This window comes from Crocodylus porosus, unplaced genomic scaffold, assembly GCF_001723895.1.
Source record: "Crocodylus porosus isolate Cpor-Errol unplaced genomic scaffold, CroPor_comp1, whole genome shotgun sequence".
Taxonomy (NCBI): Eukaryota; Metazoa; Chordata; order Crocodylia; family Crocodylidae; genus Crocodylus; species Crocodylus porosus.
The window spans coordinates 74,893,958-74,902,751 of NW_017728948.1; the positions used below are offsets into that span (position 1 = coordinate 74,893,958).

Consider the following 8,794-nt stretch of genomic DNA (forward strand, 5'->3'; position numbering starts at 1 on the left):
GCATCGCGCTGGGCTCGGCCCCCGGTCCCTCCCGCCTCGGCTCTGCCTGCAGCCGGCCCAGCGCCGCCCGCCATGAGCTCCCCTGCAAGGTCAGCGCTGCGGCAGCGGCCCCCGGCTCAAGGTGAGCGGCCCCGCACCCCGGCCCGGCCCGCGGCGGTGGGGCGCGGGAGGGCGTGTCCGCGTCTGTCTACCTGTGTGTCCGCCTCGGTGTCCGTGTGTGTGTGACTTGTGTGTGCCCCTCTCTCTGTGTCCCTGTGTGTTCATGTGAGTGCATATGTGTGTCGGTGTCTGTGTGAGTATATCCGTGTATATCTGTCTGTTGCTGTTTCTGTGTGTCTCTGTGTATGTCCCCGTGTGTGTGTCTGTGTTTCTGTGTGTCTCTGTGTGTCCGTGTCTGCATGTGTACATGTGTGTGTGTTGCCGGCTGTGTGTGTCCCTGTCTCTGCGCGGCCCAAGGTGATTGCTGTGCATTGCTCACTGGCTGGATGCAGCCCTGGAGGCAGCGAGCCGCCCTCCCCTTTGCTCCAGTGCAGCACTGCTCGGGGTCCTGTCCCAAAGCAATGAGCACTGGTTTCTCAAGTCCCCCCACCCGGGCACTTCTCCCACCCTCCTGCTGGGGGTCTGGGGCTTGCTGAGGAGGAAGTAGAGCGGGCAGGTGAGCCCAGTGCCTGGATCCACCACGCACGGACACTGCCCCTGAGAGAGAGCGCTGCTGCTGTTGTTGCCTGTGTGACTCTGAATGCCTGTCCAGGACCTGTCTGCTGGCAAGGGCTGGCCTTAGCCAGGTAGGAGGATGGCAGCTGATGAGGTGAACTTGGGTTTGCCAAAGCCTGTGTTCCCTCTGTTTCTCTCTCTCTCCTTTTGTTAGTCTGTCAAGGTGTGTATTTATCCTGACTTCCAAGTAGGAGGAGGCATCGATAAGGAGCTGGGCCTCTCCGTGCACTTGGGAAGGATAAATGTGGCACTCACGCCTTCCCCAGATGAAACTCTCCTTGAAGTCATGGGTGACTTCATTCCCTGTTTGTTTAGACAAGCGGGAAAAGGAGGGCAGAATTCTCTTTTCAGGCACTTCAGGAGGAGTTTTGCCTGAGTAAGGGCTGGCACAAGCCATCTGTTCTTTCCATTCACAATTTTTTTTTGTTTTTCAAACAATCATTGCTCCATAGTGAATCCGGGCAGATGGATCCATGTGAGTCATGAAAAGATAATTGCTTGATTGTGTCTTGATCCCATCATTTTTTATTATTATTATTATTTGCTTCTGTGGTTTGCCTCTACCAGTACATTTTTACATTCTGGAAGGTATGGTCATCCCCCCGCCCTTCCCCCCACTGCAGTGAAATAAAACAGAATGTGTTTAATAAAAGCAGAAAGAGGAAAACAATGTGCTGTGTTTCCATCTGCAAAAGACGGGAGTTTGAATGGTAAGGCCAGTTTGTGGTTTTGCTGCAGTATTGCTTTGCTTTCCAGCGATGAAGAGTAATTACCATAGCAACGTCACTGTCACACTGTATAAATACTTGCCCTGATACAGGTGAACTAAAACAAAACAACTTTCCACATGAGCTTTACCACAGAAGAGGCATTCTAGTAATGTTTTGTTTGGTTTTTTAACTGCAAAATCATTGGGGTGTTTTGCCCAGATTCTTGTTTTTAAAGTAAAGGTTGGGTGAAATGAGAGAAGTATGTGGCCTCAAAAATCCAGCCTAGAACAGGATAGAAAGAAGCCAATGAGAAATTATTTTCTGTCCCTTCACTTTCCTCCCTGCCCCCTCCCAGCTATGTCTCTTGGGACATATTTATTTGTGAATAAAAATACATATGTTGAATTATTGCCATACCCTTGCCCTGGTATTTCTGAAATCAAAAGAGGTTCCCAAACTGCATGCTCAGTGGTGGTCCACTGAGAGTTGGCTTGTCATATGATATGTGTCCTCTCAGTTTCCAGCTGGTAAATTGCATTAAAAGAGACTAAAAATATGTAAATACTCTCCTAATGCTATTTCCCCCTGAAAGCCTGAACTGTAGTTGCCCAGTGGCTGTCATATAATTGCCAGTGGAAAGGGAGGTTTTGCTCATGAAGGAATCCAAAAGGTATCCAGGTATCCAGAAGATGGTATTGGTAATGAGAGGTGGTCCATCCTATAAAAAAAACTGAGAACCCTGGCTTTGAGCATTTTGACCCTTCCATACTTTCAAGTTCATATACATCTCTTGAGATCCTACTTCTATTTCCACTGAAGTCAGTGGTTATACTCCACTTGATTTCACTAGAGATAAAGTACAAATTGTCCATGAGTAAAAATTAGTCCATAAATTGTACATAAGTAAAAGTACAAATTGTCCATAAGTAAAGCTACATTTTTATCTCTTTTTTGTACATCTTCTGCCTTTCCTTCCTAAGATAAGAAATAATAATAATAACAAACTCAACAAAGGATTTTACAGATCTTTTTAAGAAATAGTTATGACAATATAGTGTGAGCATACCAAAAGCCACAAAATACTAGATTTTTGTATCAATTTAACAAATTGTGATTCAGCTTGATCCTACTGCTACGTCCTTAATGGTGTCAGTATCCCAACTAACTTTCTAACTTTTTGGGGGTGGAGGGTATGTCATACCTTTGACTGTACTATAAGGATTACTTTACACAGGCATCCCTCTTAATCTAATGACAGTAATGAGGAACTTACCACACTTCTCAGTTAAGTGGCAATAATTATTAATTGTCCTCATTATTAAAAACGTTTATCTTGCTATTTTTCTAACTCAGACTTTTCAAGCCACTGAGCTTAGAATAACTTTGTCAGTCAGACTAAATAAACATTTAAGATTGGATATTTTCTCTCTGTGCAAGTTCTCAACCTCATCCTTGAAAACATATATAAATCAGGCTCCTTTAGTTTTTCACCAAAAGTAAAACTTTCCAAAATACAAATCATTTTGTAGTTCATCCCAGCATACTCTACAACTTATTCATATCCTTTAAAGTGTGGACAACAGAACTGAATGCACTGCAGTAACATTTTCACTTACATCTTTTACAGAGTTGAGAACATTTTCCTAGTGCTGCTTAGCATTCCTGTGTTTGTGCACCCAAGGATTGTTAAGTTTTGTTTGTTTGTTTTTGTAACACACTGGGTACCTCTACAGAGATATTTACTGTGGTGGGCTAATTAGCTCTACAGTAAAGTGTCAGTGTCTACACATGTGGTTCTATTAGACCAACCTAAACTAATTAACTCTACCATAGGATAGTACTGCCCAGCACAAGTACTGTCTCATGGCAGAGTTATTTATTCCATTGCAGCACAGGTGTAGACACTGACCAGAGCTGGCTGGGTGGGGCATGAGGGTGCTCCAATGCAGGGATGCCTACCATCTAGCCCTGTACTGGAGCACCCTCCTGCCCCAGCCAGCCCCCTGCAGCATGTTAAGCCAGAGTGGAGCAGCCCTAGGCTAGCAGACTGACCCTCACCCACACCCCTGCAAGGTGAGGTTGTTCCGTCCCAGCTCAACGTGCTGCAGTCCTGGGTGCACGTGGAAACATTGTGCCTGGGTGTGTGTGTGTGTGAACTGTGCCAGAGCTTATTGCGTGGAATTAATTTCATGTGTCAGTTCACCACTGAGAGTTAACATTCAGGTTATTGTCTATAAGGATCTCTAAATCATTTGCAGAGTGGGTCCTTTCCAGAATACAGTCTACCATTCTGTAATGTGACTTGCATTTGTTCTATCCTATTAAAACAATCTTTTTCTCCATATCTATTGGGGTCTTTATAATGGGGCACCACCATTTCCTTCTCCAGAAGTCAGATGGAGTCTGCTAGTAATTTTTTTTCAAAACCAGCAGTGTCCTCTTCTTTTTGTAGTATTTCTTTCATAAGAGATTTAATTCACCTGCAAGCTATGACTACAAATAATTTATCTGGAGATGAACCTGTACCTGGATAATGTGGGCTGAGTATTGTCAATGTGCACCACAGAACATTGGCTGCATAACTGATTTCACCCATCTGTACCTAAGTGTTGATCTGGTTCTTACCTACCACAGAAGAGCTTTGCTCTTTTCATGCCAAGTGCTATAATTTCATGCTCTGTTCAGAGAAAATTTTTGTACAGGCAACCCTCACTTAGCGCTCTTAATTCGTTCCAGAAAAACTGAACATTAAGTAGAACTGTGCTAAGCGAATCCCATTTCCCCATAGAAGTGAATGTAAGTAGAGATTAATTGGTTACTGCCTGCCCTGCCACTGCCTCTCCCCACTCCCCTGGCCACCTGCTGGCACTCCAGCCCCACATACTAGCTCCGGTCTGTGCTCCTGCTACCCTGCTCTGGGCCCCCACTTATCCTGGCCCTGGGCACTGGCATGGGTCCCGCATTCATGCCTGGCCCCCCATTGCTGCTTCTCACTACTGCTTCTCTCCCCACCCCCCTCTCCTGCCCATGAGCCTTTCTGGCCCCACTTGCCAGCCCGGGCACTGGTACTACTGCTGCCCCGCTTTGGGCACCGGCCTCTGCCACTGGGCACCAGTGCAGACCCCACGCCCCTGATGCCCCAGGCCCTTTGCTATTGGATTTAATGTAAATGCCCTGCCAACCCTGGTCGCCAGGCACCAATGTGGGCCCCATGCTCCTGCAGCCGTGCTCTGGGCCCTGGCCCCGGGCAGCAGTGCAGGCCCCGTGCTACTTGCCTCTGTTGCCACTGCTTCTCCCCACCCCCCTGTCTGCTCCAGCCCAGGCACCAGTGCTCCTACCGCCCTGCTCTGAGTGTGGGCTTCCACCAGCCGTGGCATGGGCCCCACACACCAGTGCAGGCTCCATGCTCCTGCCCCCCACCCCAGGTGTGGGCCCCTGCCGGCCCTGGCCTTGGGCACCGGCTTGGACCTCGCGCTCTGCCCCTCTTTTGCAGCCACTTGGCTCCAACCCCCACCCGCTCTGGCACCATGTGCCAGCCTGGACCTGTGCTTCTGCCATCCCGCCTTGGGCCGTCATGCCTGCCCACCCACTCACTGCCACTCACTCACCTTCTCGTTGCTGCTGCCACTGCCACCACTTCTCCCTGCCCGCCTGCCTACAGAAACTCTGATTCCACTGAGCGCTATAGTGAAACTGGCTGAGCGCTCAGCAGAATCAGGTATCAATTCTAAATGAGTGCTATAGCAAAATAGCGCTAACTGAAACCGTGTTAAGCAGGGGTTGCCTATATGTTATGGTTTAATGATTAGTGGCCCACTGAATCTTAATGAAAAGCAGAGAATCATTGCCTTTGTGTGCAATGTTTGTCTAAACAGGAATTTGTGATGCGGTAGTATCTGTCCAGTTGCAATGAGAACCTCAGTCATCCCAACTACTAGGATTAAGGCAGTTCCAGTGTTCAGCTCAAATGAAGGAAGTATGTGTTGTGGATGTCTTGATTGTAGCTATTATCATCCTCCAGGCCAGTTCTGCTCAGGTCCGTAATAGCTCTTGCAGTCTTTAAAAAGGTGAAAGAGAGGCAAACCTTGAACTCAGAAATCGATGTATAGATCCAGTGTGAGTGTGGGCAGATACTTCAAAATAGGATGGCTGGAAATCTGGGAGTCAAAAGTACTACAGGATCTGCCAAGGCTAGGAGAAACCTACGAAGTGTAGGACTTCAGCAGGCATGCTGCAGGACAGGTTGTAGAGGAGTCCTTTGGTGAGCATAGAGCTGTAGGAGTCATGAGGGAACTTTTAATCTAGCTGCCTCTGGGTTCTGTACCTGTGTTGCTGCTAGTGTTTCTGTCCCCCCCTCCCCCATTATTTATTGTATATGTTGTATATATTATAGCACACCGTCAATCCCAAAGCTTTTCATGAAGGTGAGGGAAAGTTGCTTCTCTTCTGGAAAATGTGGCATAATGTTGAAGGCTACTTATTATCTTCTCAAAATGTCTTTAGGGTCTATTCCCCCTCTGCTTCCTCTACTCCCTTCTTCACCCTTGGGGCTTTAGCTGGGTGGAAAGGATAATGAACAGAAGAGTTGTTTTGAAGGAAGGGGAGGGAGGAAGATATTGATAAGTACAACTGCTAGCACCCCCAGCCTAGTTACTGTAGCCAAGAGCATGTACTTAGACAGAAAGGCAGGGGATAAGAAAGATTTCACTAATACTTGCCCCCTTTTTTGGGGATTTGTAACCATAATGGTTTCCTGACCATTACAGGGAAAATGGATCATGCACAACATTCTGTTTTGTTTCAAGTTAAAAGGAAAATGCAGAGGATCCTTTTCGAGGTTTCACTGGTCTTAGGTAAGAAACCACATGTGAGAAGAGTATAAGTACTTCAATCTGCTACCTCTGATCTTTTGTCCTCTACAGCAGGCCTGTCCAGCTGGTAGCCTGTGAGCCAAATGCAACCTAAGTGGTTAACTCTTTGCTCACAGGCTCCTGTCACCTTCATCTACTTGGCCCCCTGCACTTTACCCATGGGTCCAGGTGCTGGCTACCCAGGCCATCACTGCTGCTCTCCATTGTCTGCTGCTGCTGCTATCGCTGCCTCCCCACCCTGGAACTAGCAGAGCCTTTAGAGTCCCCCATCTCCTCCAGCTTCCACTTCCTGCTGCCTACAGCAAACATCTTTTAATAAGAGATTTGTCTATTACGTGTTGAAGATGCCAGCGTTTCTCTGGCCCACCATATGTTACCCTTTACCAGTCCAGGATAATAAGCAGTGTTTCTGCTTGTGTATCTTTTGTCATGCTGTATCTATTTTGTATTCCAAAGCCTTTCCATTTGTACCAGTATTGGTGATAGCCCATACACTTAGCCATGCCAAGAATGAATAACTGCCATGAAACTGAACAGTTGCATATTGTGGAGATTGTAGTTTGGGTTTTTTCCTTGTAGTAGATCACCCAATTACACTTAAGACATACTTATCCCTCCCTGATAAGGATCCATTGAAAGGATGAATTTTTGATGCTGGTGTCTAAAGCAGACTCTAGAAGTCCCTGGGGCCAGATAAGTGGATTGTTTCATGCTCTTTCTAAAACAAGGATAAATTAGTAAGGCATGAATTTTCTTGCTTTTCAAACCAGGAACAGATTTTTTTTTCTTTTTTAAAAAGACTGGCTTTAGGCTTGATTCCAAAGCTATATGTTTATGATGGCAAATGTAGAGGTTATAATAAGCCAATTCAATTATAAAGAAAAGTAGCACTATTTTCAAAAAAATCATGCTGATATCTAGAAAGAGGGATTTGTTTTGCTATCTTTTACAAAATAATGAGCCCAGTGCCAAATATGGAGCTTTGCTTTGGGGTTGTGTTCACACTGGCCTGTTTCCAAATTTCTCATACCACTTGGAGCTTTATCAATTTCATTCTTAAGCTATACACTGGTGGGTGATGAATACATCAAATTTTTGGACAGCATTCTCTTCAGTAGGACATGACTCACTGTAGCTCTTAAGACATTTGTTAATGTTCAGATATCTGTTTGGACTGTTTAGCAGTTTCAGGCAAGACTCCCTCAAGGACAGTTGAAGTTACAGAATAGACAAGTCTCAGTCAAATACAGTTTTCATATAAGATGGTGATGAGAAGGATAGAGAGCTGGGTGTTTTCATATATTGCTTTCCCAATGATTTTATATAATTGAATAATGGTACGGTAGAAAACTGAAATATGTGAGACTGTATGGATGAAAGCTTTGGATACCAGGAAAAACTTGTCAATTGTTAAGACAGTGAGATAGACTGCCTTGCAAAATTGTGGAATCTCTTTCATTGGAGGTTTTCAGGAAGAGGTTGGGTAAGCATTGTTCAGGGATGATTTAGGAGTAGCCATTTCTGGAGTGGGCTGTGAAGAGCAACAGGTAGAAGACCAGGAATTCCCCCCTTCTCCTGCCCCCATCCCTCCTCCCAAAATATGTATCGCTTGAAGATCACAAGAAGATCTCTGCAGCCCACAGCAGGTAGAAAACAGAACAATGTTCAGCAGCAGGAGAATGAAGAAGAGCTCCACAACTGGCTAGGTTATGATCGCTGATTTCAATGGTATGGGCTTAAATGAGTAAGACAAACCTGGGTTTGCAAATAAAGCAATTTATATTACAAAGTGTAGTATGAAAATACAGTTAGTTTTCACATTCAGTGTAAAGGTCATTTCCAGATTCAACTTGCAAACCCTTCAAAACATTAGGTTATGTCCATAAATGGTAGGGTCTTTTTGGTGTTTTCAGGCATTGTACCTGGTAGTTGTGCAAGAGTTGTTTGTGCAGCTTTAAGACTTAAATACTTGAATACGATGGTTTAAATAGGGAAGATCCTGCCTTGAGCAGAGGTTTGGACTAGATCCTGAGGTCTCTTCCAGGCCTACTTTTCTATGAAAAATAGTTTTCTGAGGCTGACAGGGAGATTTAAACCAATTAGCAATCTACAAAGTATCTACAGGATATATTTTTACCACATCTGTGGTATGAAGAAGCAGTCATTCTTTGCAGAGACATAAAAATGCAAAAATCCCTTGTCTCAGGGTCTGTCTGTGTTAGGCTGTGTTACCCAACACATTCACTGGGTATACCATTTACAGACATAACCTAATGTTTTGAAGGGTTTTCAAGTTGAATCTGGAAATGACCTTTACATTGAATGTGAAAACTAACTGTATTTTTGATGCTTAAAGCGGTTCGTTTCTCTGGAGGCCACCAAAATCACAGACACACACTCATTAGATGGCACAATAGGTGTATTTGCAAATAGGGTCAGAGCAGAGTCAAAAACTCAGATTACTCTGAACCCACCAAGGAATTTTGCAGGCTGTATTTA

General features: G+C 45.2%; 1 protein-coding gene across 1 annotated transcript in view; it reads left to right on the forward strand.

Moving 5' to 3' along the window:
- Positions 1-6: 6 nt before the first annotated feature.
- Positions 7-8,794, forward strand: part of GPRIN3 (GPRIN family member 3) — a 74,394-nt gene continuing 65,606 nt past the window's right edge. The window contains exon 1 of the mRNA XM_019553160.1: positions 7-121. The gene's annotated coding sequence lies outside the window, so the exon portion shown is untranslated. The remainder of the gene's footprint in view (positions 122-8,794) is intronic.